General features: G+C 46.2%; 1 protein-coding gene across 1 annotated transcript in view; it reads left to right on the forward strand.

Moving 5' to 3' along the window:
* The first annotated feature begins 5,519 nt into the window (after nucleotides 1-5,519).
* UNC45B (unc-45 myosin chaperone B) overlaps nucleotides 5,520-27,279 on the forward strand; it is a 157,364-nt gene continuing 135,604 nt past the window's right edge. Inside the window, exon 1 of the mRNA XM_069614899.1 lies at nucleotides 5,520-5,618. The gene's annotated coding sequence lies outside the window, so the exon portion shown is untranslated. The remainder of the gene's footprint in view (nucleotides 5,619-27,279) is intronic.

A 27,279-nucleotide genomic window follows, 5' to 3' on the forward strand; every position in this document is an offset into this window, starting at 1 on the left:
GTGACCCTGCTAGCAGAATTATTTTAGTTTGTTGTTGGAAGAAAAGGAACCAGGGTGTGATTTACCACATGCATTTGTTAACGTATGCTTGTCAAAAACTGCAAGCATTTTAAAGTGTGAAGGAAATTAAACAAAGGACCATGTATTTCATGTGTAAAGTGTTTTCATGTCGAAACTGTGCTTTGTGCTTACTTTAAACTTCAGAAAGTACTATTTTCCTGTTTTGTAACTGAAGCTTTGTTGTCTGTCTGCCACAGAGAAGGTGGCATGTGTAATTAAGTTAAATTATTATTAATGGAGCTTATCATTTAAATAAATATATATATACTTTCTATTCCCCGGCCTGGTTCTTGGCTCACTGTTGTCACGTGGGTGGGGGTGTGGAGATTTACGTGGCTCTATTTGAGTCGCCTTTAGGGCCAGTGCTTTACAAACTTAAGAGAATCTTCGTGGGGCCCTTTGATTGGGGAGGGGGTGCACTCCTCAGGTTAAGAGTGGTCTCTCAACATATCACTACAATACAATAGTTCACTATCTGTGGGATTCATGTGGCAAATTATCTACATATCAGATTTTGTAATGTGATGTTTTAAGAAGTACGTTTAGACGTTAAACTCATTGAAGTATGGACATTGGCATATCTATATGTCTGCATGAATTAAACGGATCCGTATTTCTCATAATCAGCAACATATATGCCTGATGGGGTTTCACCTAGGACAAATCCCCAAACAGGTGTTTCAAATGTTTGGTTGTAAGCATGTGTGAACTGTCCTGCAAAATGATATCAGAAACTTGGATACATTGAGTTGGAATGGCCCACCTCCACTTTCTGTGAAGGACTGCGAGAGGTCAACCCTGCCGCATCAAAAGACACAAAGCAGTGGGAGTGCAACCTAACAGAATGGGAGAGGCGACAGATGTGTCTTGTGTCTTTCTCCGGTCCTCCCTGCCACCTCAAGCAAGCTATGAAGCTTACAGCACTTGCAAGTCTCCAAAGGAGCCACACAGAGAGGTGAAGAAATGGCTCCAACTGCAGACTGTAAGTAGTGTCACCAGACCACAGCACCACTTCAGAGCATTCTGGCGCTACCAGCAGCAACATGATATAGTGGACGGTTCTACATGACTACAACGACCTTCGCTCGGACGTTGTATTTTTGGTTGTCACTTTCTCATCCTCTTTGGTCGACCACCCCCTTTTTTTATGCATTAAAATAAAGGTTTTTGTAATCACGGCATACCATAGTTGATACAAATGTACCAAAAACAATACATTTGTATAATCAAATCATTCCTGGACCCGAGTGCTTGCAAATCACATCACATCATATAAACTTTGAAAGTGTGCAAACTGGGCCTGGAACACATTTGGAATTGAAAAGATGCCATATTGCGATCTGTGCCAAGTGGAAAATTAAGGAAATGTGTGAAGTGTTTTAACCAGTATGTTGAATTATTTGTGATAGAACTAAATAGCAAAGTATGCTATATGTAGCATTAGAGGCTTACAAATGTAAAATGTGCATAATGGGAACACAAGTATACTGAAAAATCAAAGGTTTGCTGTTAGCACAGTACTCATTATGAGAAATTGCAAAGTGTGCAGTGCAAAGGCGCATGGCTCGAACTTCAAGTGAGGTGATGGCAAGCTTACAGTCCTATGTCCCAATGGAATATTTGGGTTCTGTAGCGCTCGGCCCTGTTCCCCTTGTGTTAAATGTTTACATGTTTTACATTGGGCCTCATTCCGAGTGCCGGTGCCGGTAATCCCTTAACGCCCTACTACGAGGTCCCTTAGCGGGTCCCGCTATGGGTGCCTGGTAGCTTAGCGGGAGCTGCAAAGGGACCAGGGAGCAAATAACAGTACCGTAAATTGCGGTATCGTTATTAGCTCCCTCCCCATTCCCATTGAGCCCTATAGGGGCTCAAATGGGAATGGGGATTGCCTTTTTCAGTGGGGATTTACCAGTCCTGCAAAGGTCAGACTACACCGGTAATCCCCATTGAACCAGGTCGGAGTCGGTACCGGTATGGGAGGTAGTCATGGCGCAAATAGCGCCATGACTCTGAATGAGGCCCACTGTCTCGGGAGGATAGCTCAACGGCTGCCTTTGGAAGCAAGACGACACTGAGCAACACAGGTTCGATTTCCGGGTCCGCGCCGTTTCAGCACATTATAAATAACCTATTGTATCATTAGTCCCCTCCTTAGGCTAATTGAGGGTGTTGGTGATGCACTGTAAAAGACACTGAGCACATTTTTAAGCTAGGCATTGACAACCCCAAAGATGCCACTTTTTTACGGACTGCCTCTTGGCTTTCCACAGTTGGATGCAGGCAGTCTACAAATGAATCTGGTAAAGACTGAGTATTTACTATCTGGTCACCCAATGGGGAGCATGTATTTTGTATTCCTCACTTATTGGCGAATGACAATTTACCGAATTTGTTTTCGCCACCTTTTTACAACCTTTTTTTAGCGACAATCAATATGTCGTACGTTTGGGTATGGTATATGAAGGGGTGGTTGGGGGCAAGGGAGGGTGTGAGGGGTCTCTCCCTGCTTTTTATGGCTAAAAAGTGGACAATTCGACAAGAAGAAATTCTAAAAAATGTGCCATTCGGTAAAAAAAATGAAAAAAGGAGGAAACCTAATGGATCTATGCATTCAACCAACTGCTCTGGTCAAGAGCCTGTGAGTTCTCATGGGGGCAGATCTTGCCATGGAACCCCAGTTCAGGGCTGTTGGGAGGAGAATGTTTTCAATGAGAGTCCTAACCAGAATGTTTCCCTTCCTCATCTTCCCAGATATGGTTCAAGCTACTATGTCCCTGGCCCAGTCCATTTAGGCGTTCCTCTAAAAGCAAATATCTTAGTTCACCCAAGTACTTAATGAGCCAACTGCCGACATTACAAGATGCTGCTGCATGGATGTTACTGAAGCTGCAACTCCAGGAGCTTCTAACGCAAACGCTTCGTTCTCCATTGGCTGTCTGTGGAGAGTAGAGTGAAGTCTACATTCCTCTGCATGGCTCGTAGAGCCTTGTGGGACTTCTGGGTTCATACAATAGAGGTGTCAAAAGTACATTGCCCCTTGTTTCTTGAGATCAGGAACATCTGTCGTCCTAGGTGCCCCTAAAAGGCTAAATCGTATGGTGATCGTAGTTTCTTAATTTGGAACACTCTTCCCACTGTTTGGAGAAGGTTAGTGGTTCACCTTCAATTCAGAAGAACCCTTTAAAGCTCCCATATTTTCCAGCAATAAGCTTCTAAATGTCTTCTTGTTGCTTGGGTGTGGGTCAATCAGCATTAGGAAGCCTCCATTGTTGGTGTTAGTTGCACTTCGCCCAACACTATAAAAAAAAATAGGAAGCAACCCAGATTGAGAGGTTCTTAGTTCCATCGGATACTTACATTTTTACTTGAAAGTAATTGTTTACCTGTGAGCATCCAACATCTTCATCCATTGCATTTGAAGGCAGTTTGCCCTGGACCAGCATTGCTTTGCTAGGAGAACATTGCGATAATATCATATTGTCAACTAGGGAGTGTTCACTGGATCATTATGAAATTTCCAAAGTCAATTTATTGGGAATGTTTTGAATTGAAACCTTACAGTGTGCTCCACAATCACTGTGAACCAGGGACGTTGCACATGTGTGGGGGGGGGGGGCGGCGGAGGGGGGCCGGGAGTTTACATAAACTGTTAATGTCTTCTAAAGTAAGCATTGTGGGATCCTCCAAGGTATATTGCTAATATGATATCCCTCAAGTCGAGTAACCCCTGTTCTTAATTAAAAAAGAACACGTTTCCTAATAATGGAATGGACCAGCAGATCGGATCCATTCCAACATGGGCAACCCGCCACCGAATGCCAGTGTCAATGCATAAAGCACGTGATAGTAACCCATGTTTTAGGTGTGCTGGTATGACGTTTTGCTGCTGCAAGCCTCCTTACTAAAAACGGACTTGAAATCAAACTTCTGAACACACTTATTACAGAATTGTCCGTGGGGAGGCCCCTCTCGTTTGCCCTATCCCCCTCCCCCCACACCCACACCTTCCCACTGCCTCTTCGGGCACCCTTACTCGTCTAATACAATTCAGTCACAAATGGTTGCCAAGGGCATCTTCCGCACATTTTTCATAAGGTGAAATGCATTATTCGAGTGAAAAAAACAAAACAGCATATTGCATGCACCAGGGAAAGTACACATTTGCATGGTATTATCACTAAGGAGAATGTTACCATAATGTAGGTGGTCCTCCAGGTGTTCTGCACTACAACTCCCATGATCAGTCACCATTGACTCTAATGGGATACGGCCTATGCGAGCTGTGATGCAAAAGACATGGCGAGCTATAGGTCGCAGACCCCTACCCTAAGGCAAAAAACAAAAAAAACAAATGTGAAGCGTTTTTGGATCAGAACAATATTTGCGTTAGTGTTCATACACAACAGCATTAGTACTTGCCAAATTTTGCCTCTGGCGAAAAAAATGTGATCACTGAGACCACACATAATTGCGACTGCCGAAAATGCAGACTTTTTTTTATTAAACCCTCTTTGCACCACATAGATATGCGGGGAGAGACCCCTGCAACCCCCCCATATTACTATAATATCCCATACCCCCCACATACACATGGGGTGTAAGGGGGGTATACATTTTTTTTTAAGTTGGCATTTTCGGCTGTAACAATTCTCAGGTCGACATTTTTGTACGATGACAAAAAATGTAGTGAAATAACACATTTGTTTGCACTAGGGCAATGTTTTGCCCTTGTGCTAATTCTGTGCAAAACTGCACTTGAACTGGTCCAAACAATGTCAGTAATAGAGGGCCGGCACTGAAGTGTTCAAGACACCAGTGGCTACCTGAGGAATTCATCATTTTAAAGGCGAGAACACAACCCCTCCTTAATACCACTAAGCCCCTCAATCACGTATAGCGTTTTTTGATGGGGTGCTGCGTGCTAGCCAGTAGAACAGGCCGGCTGGCGGTGCACGTGTCCGAGGTTGCACCCTTCCACAAGGTGGGACAGATAGTGGTAGTATATGTCCGGTCCCCCACGGCGCGGCCTAGTCCAGAAGGTTCCGGCAGCTCTCGAGTGTTCCAGAACCTGCTGCGACTCTCCAGCTTCCACAGCTGCGTTGGACCATCCCACACATCCATGGGGCACCGGGCCATGTGTTTCCCAACCCTCAGCTGTCGCCCACTTCCATAAATAGACCGGCAGGACAATGGACATCAGGTGCGGGGGGTGTCAGGCGTAGATACAAAAATATATATATATATTTTAGAGGCCGAGAACACGGGCCTATTCTGTATGCATCTGACATCACCCGCCGGCGGTGTATGTGCTAAAATTCGAGGTCTGTTGGATAAAAACGTGTGTCTGAGTTTCAACAGCACGCGGAAGCCCCTCCTCAGACGCCCCTCTGGCCCTGCGCTCCGTGGACTGCCCCACGACCCCTCTCATATCAACTCATTGGGATATATATAACCTGCTTGAGTCTGCATGCCAGGACAGGAGACACGAGGCGACATAAGACAGACGGGCAGACTAGCAGAGCAGCTTTCAAGATTTCCGAGTCTTTCTTTCTTGCACAGTAAGTACATCATGTGTACCTTATGGCGCTGTCACCGTATGTCATAATATAGTAAACGGATGCATTATGGGATTCGATTCTATAACATTAAGTTCTATGCGACAACTTGGACATTGGACTCCGATAGCGTACTTTGAAAAAGAAAAGTCCAGGCCGGTACACTAGTGTCTCAAAAGCGTGGAGTCAGTCACCTGTCACCGCGGTTATCCCACGGATGGGGCAGGCGGGGGCTTTTGGTGAAATCAAACCACGAATAGGCCCATCGTTACACATGCGGCCATACTCCTCAGGCGGTGGGCTCTGTTTAATGATTGGGCGTTGTGGTGCACCAAAAAAGCTATTCATCCGAAAACTGAAAAGTGGTTCTAGAATTCAGGCCCAGCTCCATCCGTAGCCAGAAGTCTTTTTTTTTAAATAAGGTATTTGCCAGACCAGATAACCTCCACGCCAGTGACAACACAGTGCTGTGCATATGTGCAGTTTTTCTTCATCTGTCTTGTTTTCAAACGAGCAATGTGTGTAATTACAAGCTCACAACAAGCAACAATTTAGTTTCAATTTCCAAAATTCATGTATGTGCCAACATTGCTTTTTTTTTTGTACCCCAATCACAATTACATGAACACACTTTTAATGATTTGGTTTATTAAAAAGAAAAAAGTATTCGGTGCAGCGCTGGTTTGGCCCTAGCGTGTTGTATACCCGAAAAGCACTTTTGAATGGGAAAACCCGGCCCTGTAAGTCTCAGAGCTGTGGCAGGGCAAAGTGCAGGGGGCAGTGCTTAGAATTAGCAACTGTGTTAGTGCAGTTTCGAGTGGTAAAGAGCCACGAGTGGTAAAGCGCCAGTCTGGGCAATTGGTTAGTTACGACTGTGTCATGAGTACCTTTAAATTGTGTTGTCGTGGCACCAATTTCTTGCGCCTACAGTCCAACCAGTCATTATTAGGTTATTTTATGTTTATGATACCCTGGCGAGCAATCAATACTTTCATATAATGACTGATTTTCTGTCCATTTTGGAAGTTGTGACGCCCACCTAATTTCCATCTAGGTAGAGGTAAAAGCTGCCTTATTGCGCATCGTGCATGTTATCCAGTGTTTTATTATTACTTTCAGGAGGGTTTGTGTTTAATATAAGACTTGGGGCCTAATTCACAGAAGTGTTTTTATAATGGCAAATCCCCATTGGAAAGCGCGCTGTGAATAAGGGCCGTGTTCAAGTGCAGAGTTGCATTTGCAGAGCAAGCTGGCATTATGACTGCGTAGTGCACATTGAATACTGAATCGCCTCTTGGCACTTGACAAAGCTTAAAGTGCGGATGCCGGCATGTGGGTGAAAGAGGGGGAAGGGATCCCTCCGACAGCAGAGCAAGAGTCACACCAGTGTACATACAACAGGCATAGCTGTTCAGGTTGACGAGAGCTAGTTCTAATTCTGCACCAATTCGGTTATGTGGCAGACATCAGAACCCTGAATAGATTACCTACTTCGCGGGGGGGTCGAATCGCCAGTCTGTCCACCACACAGCACCATCGCTGTCAGCGAGCTCAAACTATATATTCACAATGTATGTGACTTACTGAGCACGTCACATGACACCTGTAGTAATGCATACACGTGGGAAGAAACCTATGTTACGTTACTGCGTCTTATACTGCTTGCTGCTGCCATCGGCATGGTCTCCAGGTGCTCTGGTGAATCCGAAAGTGGGGGGCTGGTGTCCGGTTAGTAGGGAGAGTGGGAACACTCAAGGCCGCTTTGCTGCTGTCGATACATGAAGTTCGGAAGTCTTCGGAAGTCCGGGATACTGCGTGCAGCTCTGTTTCCAGGTGGCCACTGTCGAAGGCAGAGAGCTGTGGCGGGCAAGCTGTGGCCACCGAGCTGTTCGGGCCCTCAGCTAGTTCCATGCTCCTCAACCATTGGCTACGCTGGCTAGAGCTGACAGAGCGGTGAATCAAAGAGTCTGGAGGGCCGCAGGGTGCCCAGCAGTGGCATGGAGGCCTGTGTGTCCAGTCGGAAGCTTTGGGGTGCCGATGGTGCTAGGGTGCATTGCCGGGGCAGTGGCAAGTGTGTGGGCGGTAGAGGGGACGAATTTGGCTGCTTATGGCAGTATGCCAGGATGTTACATTGCTGTGGCATAGGCGATCTGCGTGCAGTGTGTCTGAGCATGCAGAATAGTGTTAGTGCCAAAGGAAACAATTCATACTGTAAGCAACCAATCTAAGATGCCAAGGAGCAACGAGCAGTAGGGTGATAAAGTAGGTCAAACAATTCACCTGGAGCAAACATTCAGAGTGTTATGGAGCAAAATACCAGGGGAAAAGAGTGCAGTAGAGCAAACAGTTCATGCAGCGGGGGCAACCATCATCTAGAATGGCATGGAGTAAAATGCAATCTGGCAACAATTACACCAAGATGAACTATTTAACTAGGCCAAACACATCACACAGTGGGGCAAATATCAAAGTAGCAACAATTCATATTTTGAAACAAAATAAACGTGGAAACAAAATTCATCGGGAATGATAACGTGAGAGTTCCGAAATGTACCTGGGTGTGAGTGGGCACATGTACGAGTGTGAACATGTGAGAGTGAACATTAGCGAGCATGAACATGTGCGCATGTGCAAATATGGGGATGCACAAATGTGTGAGTTTGCAAAGCTGTGAGTGAATGTGTGCATGTGTGCAGCATCACTCCATTTGTGAGGGATTGGATGGATGAAGCGGAAGGCCGCCTAGGTCGACATGGGGTTAAGTTTTGCACTCATGTAGTGCATGCAATGTAGATGTGTGGTAGACTGAGGTCGTCTTTGGTCACCTGTTGCATGACCCTGAGTTCCTAGCACAGTGTTTGTGGTATTGCTGGTGTGAATGCTTTCTTTTTGCGTGGCTAGGAGTTCTGTCTGGTTTTGATCGTCTGGCTTCATTGTGAGGATGGGATATGCTGTGTGTAGCATGTCTGCGTGGCTAGGGGTTGTGTCGGGTTTTGATCGTCTGGTTTGATTGCGAGGATGGGATATGTTGTGTGTAGCATGTCTGCATGGCTAGGGGTTGTGTCTGGTTTTGATCGTCTGGTTTGATTGCGAGTATGGGATATGTTGTGTGTAGCATGTCTGCGTGGCTAGGAGTTGTGTCTGGTTTTGATCATCTGGCTTCATTGTGAGTATGGGATATGTTGTGTGTAGCATGTCTGCGTGGCTAGGGGTTGTGTCTGGTTTTGATCGTCTGGTTTGATTGCGAGGATGGGATATGCTGTGTGTAGCATGTCTGCGTGGCTAGGGGTTGTGTCTGGTTTTGATCGTCTGGTTTGATTGTGAGGATGGGATATGCTGTGTGTAGCATGTCTGCGTGGCTAGGGGTTGTGTCTGGTTTTGATCGTCTGGTTTCATTGTGAGTATGGGATATGTTGTGTGTAATATGTCTACAAGGATAAAATGCTTTGTCTAGGTTAAATGTCTGTAAGAAAGGGAAATGTTATGTCTTGTTCTGCTGGTCATCCATGGTTGTTTGTATGTTGTTAGATGCATGCAAAGTGAATGTACAACTCCGGAGAATGCAGGGTCATGTATTGACCGGGTGTTCCATGAGTGCCAGTTAGTGTTCCGAAAGAGACAGAGGATGGCAGGTGAGGTGTCTCATACTGACTTTGTAACTCAGGCTTACGGTTGCTCGGTGCAGAGGAAACATTTTTTCATACAGTTAGACGTTGCAGCCAGGAGTAGGATGTGTCCCTGGTACCTGCCTCCCTTACTCTGAATTGACGTGTTGTTGAAGGCGATCAAGGGGTCCAAGAGGACAAAGGCCACCGTACCACCGCCATTAGCCACCCAGTGATGATCATCCAGCATCAAGATTAGAGCAGACTCAGGGCCACGATTTGGTCGGACACCGGCCGGTTAGGGATTAAGTAGTCTAGAGTTTTCCATCTAGAAACGAAGAACTCCAAGAGGGAAAACATCAGCAAACAGGTATTTTCCTGCTATTCAACCTGTCTCTGCAATCATTTCAAAACTCAGGTAAGACTGTCCCTATCAATCCTACCCTTCGCGGGGCGGGGGGGGCCTGAGGACCCTACTCTTCACAGAACATCTTGCCATTTGCTTCAATCAACCCTATTCTCCCCTCTGGTGTACCCTCCTTCAGTGCTCCTCCTACCCATCACCGTTCCTCTTCTACCCCGGCACCATACTTGTAACCCACAAGTACATCCCCTTTGTAGAACACTCCACTGCTTTCTAGCTAAGTTTACACCGTATCAATGCCACCCATATGTACGTAGAAGGATCAAAGCTCTTTAATTAAAACTCATTCAGTCACCTTAAGAAGAGCAGCGGGGAAATAGGACAGATTCATAGGGTGCCCATGGAGGGATTTGTAAGGAGAGGGACAACACTGTCTTGCCTGAAAGCCAAGGAAACAACTATAGTAATCAAGCAGGTATTCCACACATACGTAACAGTAGAGAGGTGTAGGTCCAGCTGTTCTTTTTTCATAGCTTGTAGTTCAGCACCTGATTTGCAGAATTCCACAAAATGTCACAGCAACCCGTTTGAAGCATCTATCGCAGCCATGTGAAGCACAGTAAGATCATGGTTCAGTTGTGTTTAGCTGAGAGTGCTTGCCTACTTTGCTTATGGTGCAATTAGATATTTTTCTAAAACACAATCAAAAAAAGCATGAAAACAACTTTCTACCTGAAATGTGAGAGTAGAATAAACCATTTCAGCTAAGAAGTCACCCATGCCACAGCGTCACCCAGTAGCCATCCCTGGAAGTTCAGAGCCATTGAGCAATGCATTATGGGTGTGGACATTAGCCAAAAATGCATGCATTTTTGCTCCAGAAATTGTCTTTGTCTTACAGGTCAGCACTTCTTTATACATAGCTTAAGCAATAGCAATGCACTGGGTGGCACATACGAGCATGACCAAAAACAAATAGTACAATTAAATTAAACAGAACCAGGGGCGAATGTGCTATGGATAAATAAATCTTGATCTGGAAATTATGATTATCTGAGCACTAATCGTTCTTTAGAGGGACCAGAATGTCTGCAATTCTTTGATTTCCCCCCAACCAAGCCTGATTCTTATAAAAACAGTAAAGCGGTGAAGAACTGCATAATGACTGGTGGCCAGAGGTCAGGGGCAACACCCTCATTCAGGCCTAGCTTTTCATTTCATGCCCTTATGTGGCTGCCTGACTAGACCTATAGATTGGATTGACACTATCTAATTGCATCCTCATAGTCCTTACCGGAGGAAAGTTCCTTGAGACGCACTCTACTCACTACCCTTTGCAAACTATCAGAAATACTGAAGATGCTCTTTATGTATTTGCCTGTGTTCGCTTTGTGTCCATTGGTCATATACCCATGGCCTATAACCCACCCATCCCCCCAAACCACTTCCTGTTATTATACCTAAGACATCCGATATGGGAAGGAGTGGAGCTGTGACTGTGACGAGGAAGATATTCCACATGAGTGATGGCTTCACAAATGGTGAATTTGTATTACTGGAGGGGTGTAAAGTGCCAGAGCGATCAATCATAGCAAGGAAGCACAAAAGAACAAGAGGAGGTTAGGGGGTGGGGGGTTCTATCACTGGGGATTTATTTTTAATAATGGGTTAAAATGGTGCATTTCACAGCACGCGTTAGTTAAAAAATTGGGTAAAAAGGTATTGGTTTTGTATGTTTACTCATCAAGAATTCCAATACATGCAAGGCACCATCAGTGCACAAGTGCATTTCCCAACACATTTTCACAATGCCTCTGCTCACAATATATGCCAGCATAAAAACATTTTCCCCGCTGGTTGGGCCCATACATTTCCATGCTGGCTGCACCAATATATTCCACACAAAATAACGAAAGAATCACATTTTACTAAGATCTCCCTTTCAAGCCTGTCCCTCTCAAATAACTAAGCTTTACCTAGGATGCAATGTATTTCCCTGGTAAGTGATGATGCGCCAGTAAAAAACATCATGCCGCAGTAAAAAATAACTAGACTAGCTGCACCAAAATGCCAATCTACCCACGTAGTAACAGTTATCATGTCTGCTTTCTCAAAGATGCCCAGTAAAAAGATTCCTGCCACAGTAAGAAATAGACTAGAATGGCTACACCAAAATGCCAGTCCAGCCATGTAATAACACTTACGTTTGCTTTATCATAAATGCTCTTTAAAAAGTTATGCTTTTACAGCATCATTTTTTACTGGGCATCTTTGATTTTGCTGACACCCTCCCCACCCCCAAACCAGCGGCCCAACCTGGTACAAACACACACCACCACAAACATCCATGCAAAACTATTCACTTATTTATATGCGGACCTAGCACCCACCTAATGCATCAAACACTCACTAATTCACTCATTCACACAGGCACGCGTACATAATACATTTGTCTTACCTTCTGTTGCGTTTCTTACTCTGCTCATCTCCATGTGCCAGCAGCAACACGGATGCCTATGTGCCCCCTTGGCACATGAACAGGCAGTAGGATGGAAACAGCACTTCCTGGTTCTTGCGCATGTGTGCAGTAGCCTGAGTCCCACCTTGTCAGCACCCTGGACCCTTTGAATGTGCAGGGACACACGGTAGCACCCCACACACATTCAAAGGTGCAGTTCCCCAGCTGCATCCCCAATTGGCCATGTAAGGTTGCAGAAACAAATCGCCCCGGACCTTCCATGGCTCATTGATCATGCGCACTGGGGAACAAAACTGTCAACGAGAAAACACGTTTCCCTTTGATAGTTTAAGCCAGGCCAGGAGTGCTCCCTCAGCAGCAGAAAGCAGTTGGGGGAGAACTTATCGTTTACACTGGGCTGACTTGGCTCCTCCATAATGGGTGAAGGTATGAGCGTATCGGATGAGCCTCCACTATCTGAATACATGGTGGGTATGAACCAGGCACAGTTTAGGAGGTATCTTGTTTCATAATTGTGCTGCATTAAGGGAGAATAGAATCCCCCCCGCCAGCCAAGACCATCTTAATCTTAGAAATTTGAGCAGCATTTCCTCCCCAAAGGGGTGAATGAATACGGTACGGTCAAAATTGATTGATGGAAAACTTTGAATCAATCATACCACCACAGCAGCATGTTGGGAAGCCAGTACTACAGGCAGGACTTCTGGGGAGTGGGGGGGGACGGGGCAATTGGAACGGTTTGTGCAGCATGACTTTGTGTTGACTTCAGACATTTTGTAACTATGGGGAGAGATACTTTGGCCCAAGGGACGAACTGAAGTTGCCATGAGGGTGCCCACTGATCGATGCTGAACTAGTTGGTTGCATGGTTGGGGCTTTGCTAGCGGGGGGCAGGGTTAGGGGGCTATAGCTCATTGTCTTTTGGTTGTAGCCCCGGATAGAAGCTCAGGTGCTACAACCAAAATGCTAGCTAGCCCCGAGTCCCGCCAGTCCCGACATTAGCTTAGCCCCTGATCTTTTCCAGACCTAGCAACACCCCTGGTTGGGGGAACAGGTTTGCGGGTTGCCAGCCTACATTCTGTCACCCATAATTTGACAAGACTGTTCTCGAGAATATGGAGCGTTGAATAGCGACATGCACAGCATTTCGTGCATCAATTTTGGGAGACAAAATAGAATGGACACAAAAGAAGCACCGGTTTAAATGACAATCAGAGTCCGATCTCAATGGCTGAGCAAAGCCTGTCATGAAGATTCCAACTACTTTCACTCCCTGCTAAGAGAGCGAGTGCCACAGCTTAAACAGGGTGCATTGGCCGTCCACAGGCCCCTGACTGGCTATCGAGCGTATTGGTGGAGCCCAGCACCACCAATAATCCCATTCCCCAGTGGACCCATTGGTGTAGCCCACTGCTTTGAATGGAAAAAAGAAGTGCGGGTACTCAACAATCTAGGCTTTAAGTGGGTCGGGGCTCAGACCCAGTAAGGTCCACCAATAGCTCTTGTGCTGGGGTCCTGTGAATCTCCCTATTCCAATTCTATGAAATTCACTGTCTTCCTGCCCAGGCAGTCAGTTCTCTATTTGTTTCGCTTTCTATGTGTCTCTTGCTCTGTGTGTCTCACTATCTATTTGTATCACTTTCTTTTAGCCTCTCCCCACCCCCCCATACCACTCCAGCCATAATTTCCCTCCCTTTCACTCTGTATAAGTCCCTTTTTTCTGAGTTTGGGCCTTGGGACCCAGGCACACTGAAACATTGCAATCTCTGATTCCCACCAAACGCTTAATATAATGGTGTACCTTTAAGCCATTCCTTTGACATTTTATTCTATCAGCCTAATGCAGTAACCTCTCAAAGATGTCCATCAATCCAGACTGATTTTGCCCTGTTTTGAGGGTCATAAGGACAACTAATACTTTACGCATAACTATGATCTATGGCTAAACTAGGAAGCTTAAAGCGAAAAGACGCTGATAAACTGTCACAATGCCATGTTGGGGGACACAGGGTGTCTGCAGAAATGAAACAATGAGCAAAGATAGGTGATTCACCCAGCTTCTGGCCTGATCATATCAATGAGTTGCTCCACATGCGTTTAGCTGTATAACTTAGCTTAGAACCTGTTCACCTGAAAGTAGCTCTTCAGACAGGGGTCAAGTCCTAAAAATTAAAGTGGGGGGACTCATCAACAAACGCAATGGGATGTGACGTTGCCAGAAATGAGCATATCAGGAAGAAATATGCACATTTCATTGAATTGGCTTTGCATAACCACCCAAATTAAACAGGACGAATGGCATTTGCCATTCGTAAAATCAACACACACACAAAACCAAGAGAGGATATTTTCTTCTAATAGTGTTTTTGAAAACTTTAAAAGGTGTGCATGTTTTAAACGCCAAGAACCAATAGACATTTTTTCCCTGGGACTCGCAGTCCCAAAAACTGACAGTTCACCTTAAGTTGTTTGCTATTTTTCCTCAGGTTATATAGTTTAGTGGTGAAGTGTCCGGCCTACAAACCTGATGACTGTGGTTTGATCCCCGAAGTTGGCTTTAATTCATAAATTCAAAGAGGATATTCAATGTTTGTCATTTTAGCTGGGTGGACTGAGTCCACCCTCTGAATAAAGGGGGTGGACTCCGTCCCCCCGCGTGTACCCTCAACTTGTGTCCTGTCTTCAGATTTTGCTGAGAGTAACGTACCAACCAACTTGTTGGTTGGAAGGGGGTTCCCTTTGCTAATTGCAGAGAGAGGGTCGCTATTCCTAACACCCATGCTGGCAATCCCCACCAATCCCCCATTGCAATTTTGATTGCTTACACCATGAAGAAAATTGGATGGAAATTCTGATGAACCCGAGTTCAGTGCATTCTTCGAACTTCGTAGTGCAATCATAAAGGCCTCCCGCCATGTCTGTGCATGGCATGAGGCATTTCCATGAATTCCTATGGAATCTGCCAGCTTTTACCAGTTGCTAAAAGCTGGCGGTTTCCATCGGCATCTAATGCATATCTGCCAGCATCCAAATCAGACGCCGACGGATATGCATTTGATTTGGAAAAGTGGAGCAGGTGGGGCAGTGAGCATATACGCTTTGTCTAGTACCCACCTGAGGCAGTCAAATCTTTAAAAATCTGTCAGAGTGCCAAATGAGGTCATACAAAACATATATGAGCCTTTTACATAGGGTTTTTAGCCTTCATTTTCTTCTCTGTGAGACTGGGAATTGACCACAGAAACCTGGCCCATTGACAAGGAGGTTTTTTGTCTCAGGACTCCCAATAATAATAATTTAGCATTTATATAGCGCTACAAACCCGCAGGTATCTGAGCGCTGCTTATTATTACCCACAGTGTGTGGTGCTCATTTATCGACCTCAGAAGGATGAAAGGCTGAGTTTGGCCCTGCCGGGATTCGAACCTGCGTTAGCAAGCTCTGTACAGATGTCAAAGCTGTGCCACTTGACCGGCTTGCAAATGTTTGCAAATAAGGCACAGTAGCTATACATGATTTTCCCAGGATCACACACTTTGCTTAAGTGGTGAAACCAGGATTTTAGTCCAGTTGCTGATTGAAGCGCTTAGCCACATATCTTCCCATCTTTAGTTAATATAAGTATTTGTTCAGGTTTATTTGAATATATTAAATAAACGCTGAGACCTTGGTATAAGGGAATGGACCATTGCATGAAATCTAAGTGGCCGGTTTGCAAGAACCAGGCACCTGCAGACGTGTGAGAACACCTGAGGGAAACGTAAGGACCAAGGCTAGAAGTATAGACGTTTTGGGAAGGGAGAGGTCAACCAAGAACTCACTTTAATTACATCACAATGGATCTCGCCAGAATAATGGGATGTTTACACACTGGCTGAACTGTTTTAGTCCAAAGTAAATTTGAGGAATAATGCGAGTAAAGAGTAAAGTTATATGTGGTCTAAAAATGTGTAAAATGTTGTGTACATTTCTTTCTTTTATGAAAAGAAGCACACACTGGGGCCAAGGTCCATCACCAATAAAAGTCTTATGCATGCCACTTTCGTGAATCAGGCGCAACATACAGGTTTTTCCAACAGTAACAACGCCTTATTTACCCTATGGAGCAGAAATATCTTTTACCGTTTCTGCTGCTCTGTGGAAAGATTTAGAAGGTTTGTTCTGAAGGAAAGTCCTGCACTTACCAAAGGGATTCCTATCCAGATAACTCGGTACGGGCTGGGCTTGTTATCTTTGGATTCTATGTTAATATCCCTATTCAGGAAGTGTTTGTTTCCTGAAAGGAATCCTTTTTTTATGCATTGAACTTAGCTATAAAAAGCAAAAGAGATAGATTTCAGTCTCTCTGTGAAGAGCAATGTTTAAAGGTCATTAATTCTCTGAATATTACAGTGAATCTGTTGATGGAGAACCCAAAAGCCGTAAAACATTATAAACTCTGGCTAACTGACTGGATCAATACGGGGCTAGAATGTAAAAATTATATCTCAACTTATCGTTTTAATTACGAGACCAACCCTTTAAACACTATTCCTAATTAGTTAAAAATATTCCAGCATGCTTTGAGGAGGCAGCAATTCCTAAGAGTTCGTTTTAATGTGTACCCTATAATGGAAGTCCTAGGTGCTCGTTCCAAACTAGACCAATGCGCCACCCTTTGCAGATTTTGCAAACATTCTCCTGCAATTGAGACTTTACAACACTTATGGCCGATTCATGGAAAAGTGTGCATAGATGCTGCAAAGTTTACGCTACCAGATCGACTTTGCACATTTCTGCGCGCAGAGGTTTTTGTGCGTGCTCCACATATTCATGGAATCTTTACTGCAAAGTAACGCTATGCGCAAGTCGCGGCTGGAGCGCCCCGACATACCGCCCTGCAAAGCAGATTTAACCACTAATACCTACCTGTGTGTGGTCCTCGGCCGCAAACTCATGCACCGCAGTAATCCTGCGTGGCGTCCCCTAAAACCAAACCAGCTCCCCGGCGACACTGAATGGGCGCGCCTGTAACTGTTAACAGCACCTCGACAATATGCGTTCCATTTTCCATAACTCAAGTAATTTCACGGTCAATCTGCATTGAAACCCCCGTAAACCGCGACTGCACCCCTCTAATCTGTATACGCACACCCCTACCTCCGATTGGCACCTCAACTGTGTGTATGCACCCCTATATTCCCGATCGAACCTTACCTTTGCGCAGTGATTCCTATGCGATTCGGGCCTCACGCCTGCTTTCATGTGGCAGATTGATCCTGGGCTTTGTGTGCTGAATCCCCCAATGTGATGTTGCAAAGTCAGTTCCATGAGTACGCTTGGTTGTGCGCAGTTGGGAGTGTGTAATCTCCTCACGCAGGTCGTCCCTCGACACACCCACATTTTCCCTTGTTCTTCCTCATTCTGCATGTTCCCCCCCTATGTAGATGTCTGCGTAGGCCCACCCCACACTCTGTGAGGACACTCGTGCAAGGCATTCGACTGCTCAAAGAGGCATGTCAGACCTGCACAAAGTCCCTGCACAGTCCGGAAAAGTCCGGAAAAGTCAATTCCATGAATCGACGAAGGGTGTTTTGTGCGCAGAATGGCCTAAATCTAAGATGGGAGCTAGCGTCGACCATCAAATGAAAACAAGGCAGTTCTTGTGGCATTGTGTCAAAATAACAGGGACTATACTAAGAAAACCTATTGCCAATCCTTACTCCAAATATCAAAAGAAGTGTGGGATAATGTTCTCAATACAGAAAGAAGTGTTCATAAATAGTAAGTCAGGATGTGATTGCCAGGGGTCTCCCTTCCCCACGTTTTGAGCACGGGACAAGGTGGATCTCCTGAGCACAGCATGCACGCAAGCCTTCTCAGCATGAGTTGACAGTTCCATATCAGCTATCAGGTTCTTCGATGGTTAAGGCTCTTTTCAATAAAAGTCTCTTTCCTTCGAGGGCCTGAGGCATTCAACAAACAAACACAAAAGTTCTGTTCCACATATACTTTGGGTGACGGCTTCACCACTGGGTCCCCCTCTTCCGGGCACAGACCCCTCACCAGTCGTATTCAACATAACAACTAAACAGTTCCTTTTCTAAATGAACTTTGGATGATGGCTTTTCATCCCTGGATTTCCCTTGGCCGGGCTCGGACCCAACTGACAAGGGGGACAATTCACTTCCCCTGGTCTTGCATTCACAAATATTAATGTCCTTTTAAACAGTTCTTCAGACCATGCCCCTGGTTGTCGGCTTCCCTCTGCCGGGTTCACTCTCGCCAACTTTTACAAAAAGTTAATTGTGCACACCCCTTGATCGGGTACACTTCATTCATCACACTATTCTGGTTGTCGGCTTCCCTCTGCCGGGTTAATTTCTGCCAACCTTTGCCAAACAGTTCACTGTATTTCTGGTCTTTAGTCTTTGCCCCCTTTTGATGGCATCCTTCCACCGGGTTCACTCTTGCCAACCTTTATGACCCACAGTTCATACGCTAATTTCACCAAGCGTGACTCATCTCCCTTTCCTTCATCATCATCTGCCGGTCAAAGACTTTCGACGCTACAGAGGATTTTACAAGACCCCTGTATGACCACTTTGACCTCTCTTTGCCTCTTCACAAGGCTTTCTGGTTACAGTAGTCTTTACTGTCGGGTTAATCACCCAGAGTTATTTGCGTGAGCACCCACGTGGTGCCGGACTCCTTTGTTGCTGGTTTTCCCCCTCCTTCATTTATAATATCTTTAACCTTTCAAAGTTCAAATTAGCCATTGGCTACTTTTTGTTCAACACAGTTCGGTTTCTTATCGACTCCCCATCGACTCACCGGCTGTGATGAACCGCCCGGCTCTCCTTCTCTTTGGAGTCAAAGTTGGTAACACTGAGACAAGCGCCTCTCCCCTGCTTGTTAATCAGCAGAGGAGGGTCTTGTGTACCATGCGCATCTGCTGCAACACACACTGGCTTTTGTTTGCAGCCTTATGTTTCCATCTGCAGAGGTTTCACAGACCTTGATCAGAGAGAGGGCAAAGTCACTTCTCTCCTTTCGCCCCCTTGAACTGCCGTGCTGAGCTAGCTCTCAAATCGTGCGGATAGCCTTGCTCGTCCTGTGCTCTCATGCTACCCCTTTTATCCCAGTGGGGAAGGGAAAGGGTCGTCAGGTGTGTGTGATTCTGGTCAATTGCCTGACTTTGCCAGACCCTTGTATTGGGATATGTTAGGTAAACGGTACGGTGTTAGTCCGTTGTCTTTCGTGTTGTGCGAAAGTGCTTATGTCGGAAGGGGGGGTAGTGTTTTGGAATTTCCTACGTGTTATGATGTGGAAAAGGTGTCGAAAGAAGGGGGATACCACGTCTCACCTGACGGTGTCCCACTCCCCAAAAGCCCCCCATCAAGGTGATTCTCCCTCAGCGGTCCACTCCCTGGAAATGGATCCAATAGCAATGGCTGTGTACTAGCCACCTGGATGACAGATCCCCGGGGACTAGCCAGAGAGACACCGTCAGGTTTCTCACGGTATGTATAGATGTTAGGCTAAATAGCACTTTATTGAAAATGATCCTTTTATTCTGTGCTTATGGCTCTCCTTTATATCCTGAATTCTTTTACTTTGATTACTATGATCGTGTTATGCCCATTTTGATAATGACAAACCTATCATTTGATATTTTTACTAGAGATTTTATATCTTGTCCTCTTTCTTTGTCATATGCATGGTTATCTCCATTATGATGAAGCAAAACAAAAAGGTGATGGCTGGAAGGTTTTGAATGAAACATAACCACGGGCACAGCTCTGGGCAACCGTCCAGGCTATCGTTTTTAGCCTGCCAAGCAATTACAGAAGGGGAAAGTCCATATGCAAATCAGACTTCGTCCCAACCCCAAAGGGACAGTCCAGCCCGTACTGTTAGGTCACATCCCTTCTGCACAAGACCACAAGCATCCCCAAACATGTTTCAGCCTTGTTGGGCTTCATCAGCGAGGAGCAGCTTGGGTCTCTGGGGATGCTTGTGGTCTCGTGCAGAAGGGATGTGATCTAGCAGTTCAGGCTGGACAACCCCTTTGGAGGTGGGATCAAGCCTGATTTTCATATGGTCTTTCTCCTTTTGTAATGGCTTGGCAGGCAAAGAACAATGGTCTGGAGGGTTGCCCAGAGCAATGCCAGAGGTTAAGATGTATTCTAAACCTTCCAACCATCACCTCTTGTTTTGCTATTGTCACCCCGAGTGGGATGGGTATGCTCAGACGTGGGTCCTGTGCCTGCTGGGCCTAGAGACCCAAGCTACTCCTCACTGATGATACCCAACAAGGATGAAACATGTCTGGGGATGCTTGTGGTCTCTTGCAGAAGGAATGTGACCTAGCAGTTCGGGCTGGAATACCCCTTTGGGGGTGGGATCAAGCCTGATTTGCATATGGCCTTTCCCCTTTTGTATTGGATTGGCAGGCGAACAAACAATGGTCTGGAGGGTTGCCCAGAGCAATGCCAGAGGTTAAGATGTATTCTAAACCTTCCAACCATCACCTCTTGTTTTGCTATTGTCACCCCGAGTGGGATGGGTATGCTCAGACGTGGGTCCTGTGCCTGCTGGGCCTAGAGACCCAAGCTACTCCTCACTGATGATACCCAACAAGGATGAAACATGTCTGGGGATGCTTGTGGTCTCGTGCAGAAGGAATGTGACCTAGCAGTTCGGGCTGGAATACCCCTTTGGGGGTGGGATCAAGCCTGATTTTCATATGGTCTTTTTCCTTTTGTAATGGCTTGGCAGGCAAAGAACAATGGTCTGGAGGGTTGCCTAGAGCAATGCCAGAGGTTAAGATGTATTCTAACCTACCAACCATCACCTCTTGTTTTGCTATTGTCACCCCGAGTGGGATGGGTATGCTCAGACGTGGGTCCTGTGCCTGCTGGGCCTAGAGACCCAAGCTACTCCTCACTGATGATACCCAACAAGGTTGAAACATATCTGGGGATGATTGTGGTCTCGTGCAGAAGGAATGTGACCTAGCAGTTCGGGCTGCAATACCCCTTTGGGGTGGGATCAAGCCTGATTTGCAAATGGATATTTCCCATCTGTGAAAGGTACAGTGAGCAAAAAGCATGTGCTACAAACTCTCATCTCAAAACAGGTTATCATGCAATGTTCTTTCTGGAGAGGAGCTAACTTTTTTGAAATATTTTCAAGGAACTTGGGATTGGTCACCCTGAGTTACCTGGGGGCAACCAGACGTGGACTCCCTGCTCACTGTGCTCAGAGAGGCACAGCTTCACCTCACTGATGAGGCCCAACAAGGCATTGCCATAGCATTTCGGTGCTGGACTGCCCATGTGGGCGGGACAAACTGATATGCAAATAGTTATTTCCCATCTGTGAAAGGTACAGTGAGCAAAAAGCATGTGCTGCAAACTCTCACCTCAGAACAGGTTATCATGCCATGTTCTTTCTGGAGAGGAGCGCCTGCTAACTTTTTTGACTGATTTGTATATGGTCTTTTCCCTTTTTTAATGGCTTGGCAGGCGAAGAATGCTGGTCTGGATGGTTGCCCAGAGCAATGCCAGAGGTTAAGATGTATTCTAAACCTTCCAACCATCACCTCTTGTTTTGCTATTGTCACCCCGAGTGGGATGGGTATGCTCAGACGTGGGCCCTGTGCCTGCTGGGCCTAGAGACCCAAGCTACTCCTCACTGATGATACCCAACAAGGATGAAACATGTCTGGGGATGCTTGTGGTCTCGTGCAGAAGGAATGTGACCTAGCAGTTCGGGCTGGAATACCCCTTTGGGGGTGGGATCAAGCCTGATTTTCATGTGGTCTTTCTCCTTTTGTAATGGCTTGGCAGGCAAAGAACAATGGTCTGGAGGGTTGCCCAGAGCAATGCCAGAGGTTAAGATGTATTCTAAACCTTCCAACCATCACCTCTTGTTTTGCTATTGTCACCCCGAGTGGGATGGGTATGCTCAGACGTGGGTCCTGTGCCTGCTGGTCCTAGAGACCCAAGCTACTCCTCACTGATGATACCCAACAAGGATGAAACATGTCTGGGGATGCTTGTGGTCTCGTGCAGAAGGAATGTGACCTAGCAGTTCGGGCTGAAATACCCCTTTGGGGGTGGGATCAAGCCTGATTTGCATATGGCCTTTCCCCTTTTGTATTGGATTGGCAGGCGAACAAACAATGGTCTGGAGGGTTGCCCAGAGCAATGCCAGAGGTTAAGATGTATTCTAAACCTTCCAACCATCACCTCTTGTTTTGCTATTGTCACCCCGAGTGGGATGGGTATGCTCAGACGTGGGTCCTGTGCCTGCTGGGCCTAGAGACCCAAGCTACTCCTCACTGATGATACCCAACAAGGATGAAATATGTCTGGGGATGCTTGTGGTCTCGTGCAGAAGGAATGTGACCTAGCAGTTCGGGCTGGAATACCCCTTTGGGGGTGGGATCAAGCCTGATTTTCATATGGTCTTTTTCCTTTTGTAATGGCTTGGCAGGCAAAGAACAATGGTCTGGAGGGTTGCCTAGAGCAATGCCAGAGGTTAAGATGTATTCTAAACCTACCAACCATCACCTCTTGTTTTGCTATTGTCACCCCGAGTGGGATGGGTATGCTCAGACGTGGGTCCTGTGCCTGCTGGGCCTAGAGACCCAAGCTACTCCTCACTGATGATACCCAACAAGGTTGAAACATATCTGGGGATGATTGTGGTCTCGTGCAGAAGGAATGTGACCTAGCAGTTCGGGCTGCAATACCCCTTTGGGGTGGGATCAAGCCTGATTTGCAAATGGATATTTCCCATCTGTGAAAGGTACAGTGAGCAAAAAGCATGTGCTACAAACTCTCATCTCAAAACAGGTTATCATGCAATGTTCTTTCTGGAGAGGAGCTAACTTTTTTGAAATATTTTCAAGGAACTTGGGATTGGTCACCCTGAGTTACCTGGGGGCAACCAGACGTGGACTCCCTGCTCACTGTGCTCAGAGAGGCACAGCTTCACCTCACTGATGAGGCCCAACAAGGCATTGCCATAGCATTTCGGTGCTGGACTGCCCATGTGGGCGGGACAAACTGATATGCAAATAGTTATTTCCCATCTGTGAAAGGTACAGTGAGCAAAAAGCATGTGCTGCAAACTCTCACCTCAGAACAGGTTATCATGCCATGTTCTTTCTGGAGAGGAGCGCCTGCTAACTTTTTTGACTGATTTGTATATGGTCTTTTCCCTTTTTTAATGGCTTGGCAGGCGAAGAATGCTGGTCTGGATGGTTGCCCAGAGCAATGCCAGAGGTTAAGATGTATTCTAAACCTTCCAACCATCACCTCTTGTTTTGCTATTGTCACCCCGAGTGGGATGGGTATGCTCAGACGTGGGTCCTGTGCCTGCTGGGCCTAGAGACCCAAGCTACTCCTCACTGATGATACCCAACAAGGATGAAACATGTCTGGGGATGCTTGTGGTCTCGTGCAGAAGGAATGTGACCTAGCAGTTCGGGCTGGAATACCCCTTTGGGGGTGGGATCAAGCCTGATTTTCATGTGGTCTTTCTCCTTTTGTAATGGCTTGGCAGGCAAAGAACAATGGTCTGGAGGGTTGCCCAGAGCAATGCCAGAGGTTAAGATGTATTCTAAACCTTCCAACCATCACCTCTTGTTTTGCTATTGTCACCCCGAGTGGGATGGGTATGCTCAGACGTGGGTCCTGTGCCTGCTGGTCCTAGAGACCCAAGCTACTCCTCACTGATGATACCCAACAAGGATGAAACATGTCTGGGGATGCTTGTGGTCTCGTGCAGAAGGAATGTGACCTAGCAGTTCGGGCTGAAATACCCCTTTGGGGGTGGGATCAAGCCTGATTTGCATATGGCCTTTCCCCTTTTGTATTGGATTGGCAGGCGAACAAACAATGGTCTGGAGGGTTGCCCAGAGCAATCCCAAAGGTTAAGATGTATTCTAAACCTTCCAACCATCACCTCTTGTTTTGCTATTGTCACCCCGAGTGGGATGGGTATGCTCAGACATGGGTCCTGTGCCTGCTGGGCCTAGAGACCCAAGCTACTCCTCACTGATGATACCCAACAAGGTTGAAACATATCTGGGGATGCTTGTGGTCTTGTGCAGAAGGAATGTGACCTAGCAGTTCGGGCTGGAATACCCCTTTGGGGTGGGATCAAGCCTGATTTGCAAATGGATATTTCCCATCTGTGAAAGGTACAGTGAGCAAAAAGCATGTGCTGCAAACTCTCACCTCAGAACAGGTTATCATGCCATGTTCTTTCTGGAGAGGAGCGCCTGCTAACTTTTTTGACTGATTTGTATATGGTCTTTTCCCTTTTTTAATGGCTTGGCAGGCGAAGAATGCTGGTCTGGATGGTTGCCCAGAGCAATGCCAGAGGTTAAGATGTATTCTAAACCTTCCAACCATCACCTGTTGTTTTGCTGAAATGTTTTAAGCCAATCACATACCAAAAAAAACACCACCTTATTTCTTGTGAATGCTGTTTCACAGTGAAAGACATGACCAGTCAGAAGCATCAAGTTACCCTGGCATAACGTAATGCCGCAGAAAGCATTCTTTGTGAATCGCCTCCTATGAACTTATTGTGGTTTTGTCTACACTGTTCTCTCGCGATTCGGAATTCTTCAGATTATTAAGATGTTTTGTACTGAACCCCACATCACCCTATGGTAATTTCTGAACCCTGCATAAAAGAAAATCAGGTAATTAGCTTCCACCTGATTGTGAGCTGGGATACTCTTTTCGGTATTATTCAGTTTCTATCCTATTTCTCAGTTGAATACCACTGTGAGCAGTTCTGTTTTCAGGAGCTTGCTGAAGGGCAAGTGATTTGGTTCTGCACTTAAGTTGGATTCTAGAAGTTCCAGATTTACATCTTTGGGCTCCCAGGAGTCTTCCCCCATGTGTCAAACACTTGAAAGTCTGTTGGTAGATCAGATGAGCTTTGACAGAATTGAGGTTTCTGGCTGGTTTGTGACGTGGGCCAATTCCTGCAGGCGAGTATGCCTTCTGTACAGTACAGTGCCTTCATATTTAAATTTTCCTCCACTGGGAGCCATTGAAGTTCTTTCGGAGCAGGTTTCATGTCGTATCATTTCCAGAGGGCCCAGTACATTCTGGCTGCTTGATTCTGCAATATTTAAAGCTTGTTAGTGAGTGTTTGGAAAGCCGGTATATATTAGGTTATCATGGTCCAGGTAGGCCAATATTAAGGTTCTTGACAGTCCCACCATGCAGTCAATTTGTGGAGGAATGGGGGAATATTTCTGTGCAGGTACAATTGAAGATGGGCAACCTTGATCACTGCATTGCTTTGCAGGGCCAATGAGATGCTCACATTGAATACCAGTCCCAGATATTTTGCTAATTCAGATCTCATTGTCGGGTCCCCAAATGTATGGGCCCAACAAGCAAGAACCTCTCTTGATCTGCCTCTCTCTATTTTGGTTCCATTCAGGCAAAGATTCTTTTTATTTACACTCATCCAGCCGGTACCACATACTAGTGGTGGGCGAAATTGAAGCCCATTGGACAGTGGAAGTAGATGGCCAAATTGACAGGAAATCCGCCATCGCGTTTGTGGTTGGAAATTCAGGGTGGGAGCCCCATTATTCTCAGAATGGGCCAAATCACAGAAGAATAGTTTGTGAAAATCACACCTAACACTGCAGAAATTCCACCTGGAACTGCAATGAGGCGGCTGGAGTGTACTGCACTGTCTAAATCCAGCCAATCAGGGTGCACATGACAGTCCATCCTTCTGATTTGCTGAAATTTCTTTTGCGCCACAGAGGAATTTTAACATGGGCCGATTATGGCCACAAATGTTCTGTAACTGGGATTTATACAGCACCCGGGTGCCATTTGCATTGGTTTCAGGCCCTTTGGCATTGCTGAAAGAGGGGGCTGAGTTAGATTGGTGAGGAGAGAGGGGAAATTCAAGATAGTGTTGCTGCTGTATTCAGGAATTCTTCTAGAACAAGAGTGAGCTCCACTTCGGCATAATTTGTCTTGCCGAATTGCCGTTCCCTGGGGGCTTGGGGCCCAAACTCTGCCATTTTGTGTGAGTCAGGATTAGCCTGGCCCAAGATCAGTGTTGTCATGTCTGCATACTATAAGCAACTTTGTTTTTGCCCAAAGTCAGTAATATTATTTGGAGGTCTCTTGTTGCGGTTTTTATCCACGTATTTCAACAAATATGCGCTTGTAATTGGGCTTCATCACGTTCCAGCTAATTCCATTGCTCACGTCACGGCCACACACAGCAGCCAGGGCTGGGCTACTGGCAACACTTTAACAGTTTCCCATGTTTTCCACACAGCTGTTTTTGCCGTTGGCATTTTCAACACTTTTCTCTCTAGCAGTCCCCCCCTCCTATCGGCAGAGAACACTTGGGCCCGCCACAAGAACGGAAGACTCAGCCATGGGGAAAAGTTACTGGCCCTCATTACAGGTCTGGCGGTAACCCTGCCGGTGCTATCAGTGGGTTGCCGCCAGACCCGTAAAAAATTACCAGTGTCTATCTTTCCGGTGCGACTAGGCTATTCCAAGTCCGGCGGCCGGGAATTCAGGTGCCAGTAATTCTGCTAATCCCCATTCCAATAGAGTCCTATGGGACTCTATGGGAGTGAGGACACGGGAGCACGGGCACCGTTAGCAATGGTACCAGTGCTGCTGTGACAAGTCTTCCTACCATGGCCGCTGCGCCCGGCAGGGTTAGACCTGTCGGGTACAGCAGCCACGGCAGGCAGACTTGTAGTTTGCCGGTCTGGAAACAAGGGTGCCGATGAGCTTACTGGCCCCCTTGTTTCTGGACCGGCAAACTTATAAGGAGGCCCATTGTCTTTTATTAGCAAACAAAATGACAGGGATCACAACAGAAAAACAAGTATCCTCCAGAGCTCGCAGCCTCTAAGCATGTGTCACCCTGTTTTATCCCAATGTGACGTCACAAATCCAGGTTCCATCCCAGAAACCTATCAGACATTCACATTGGTCAGTTTGGGTGAACTACATATAGGAGCTGTAAGGGTTAGTTCTACTATTGTATAGCCGTATCTGGTGGCTCCCCCCAGCACCAACTCCACTAGTATCAATCTACAATGTTGCAGGGTCGCAGGGAGACCATGCCCTTGCAACAAATTATATCCCCACATGAAAGGTAACTCTGGATTTTATTTATTTATTTATTTATATGCTTGTAAAGCGCCGG

The sequence above is a fragment of the Ambystoma mexicanum genome, chromosome 9, assembly GCF_040938575.1.
Source record: "Ambystoma mexicanum isolate Mex_15411 chromosome 9, UKY_AmexF1_1, whole genome shotgun sequence".
NCBI classification, from domain to species: domain Eukaryota; kingdom Metazoa; phylum Chordata; class Amphibia; order Caudata; family Ambystomatidae; genus Ambystoma; species Ambystoma mexicanum.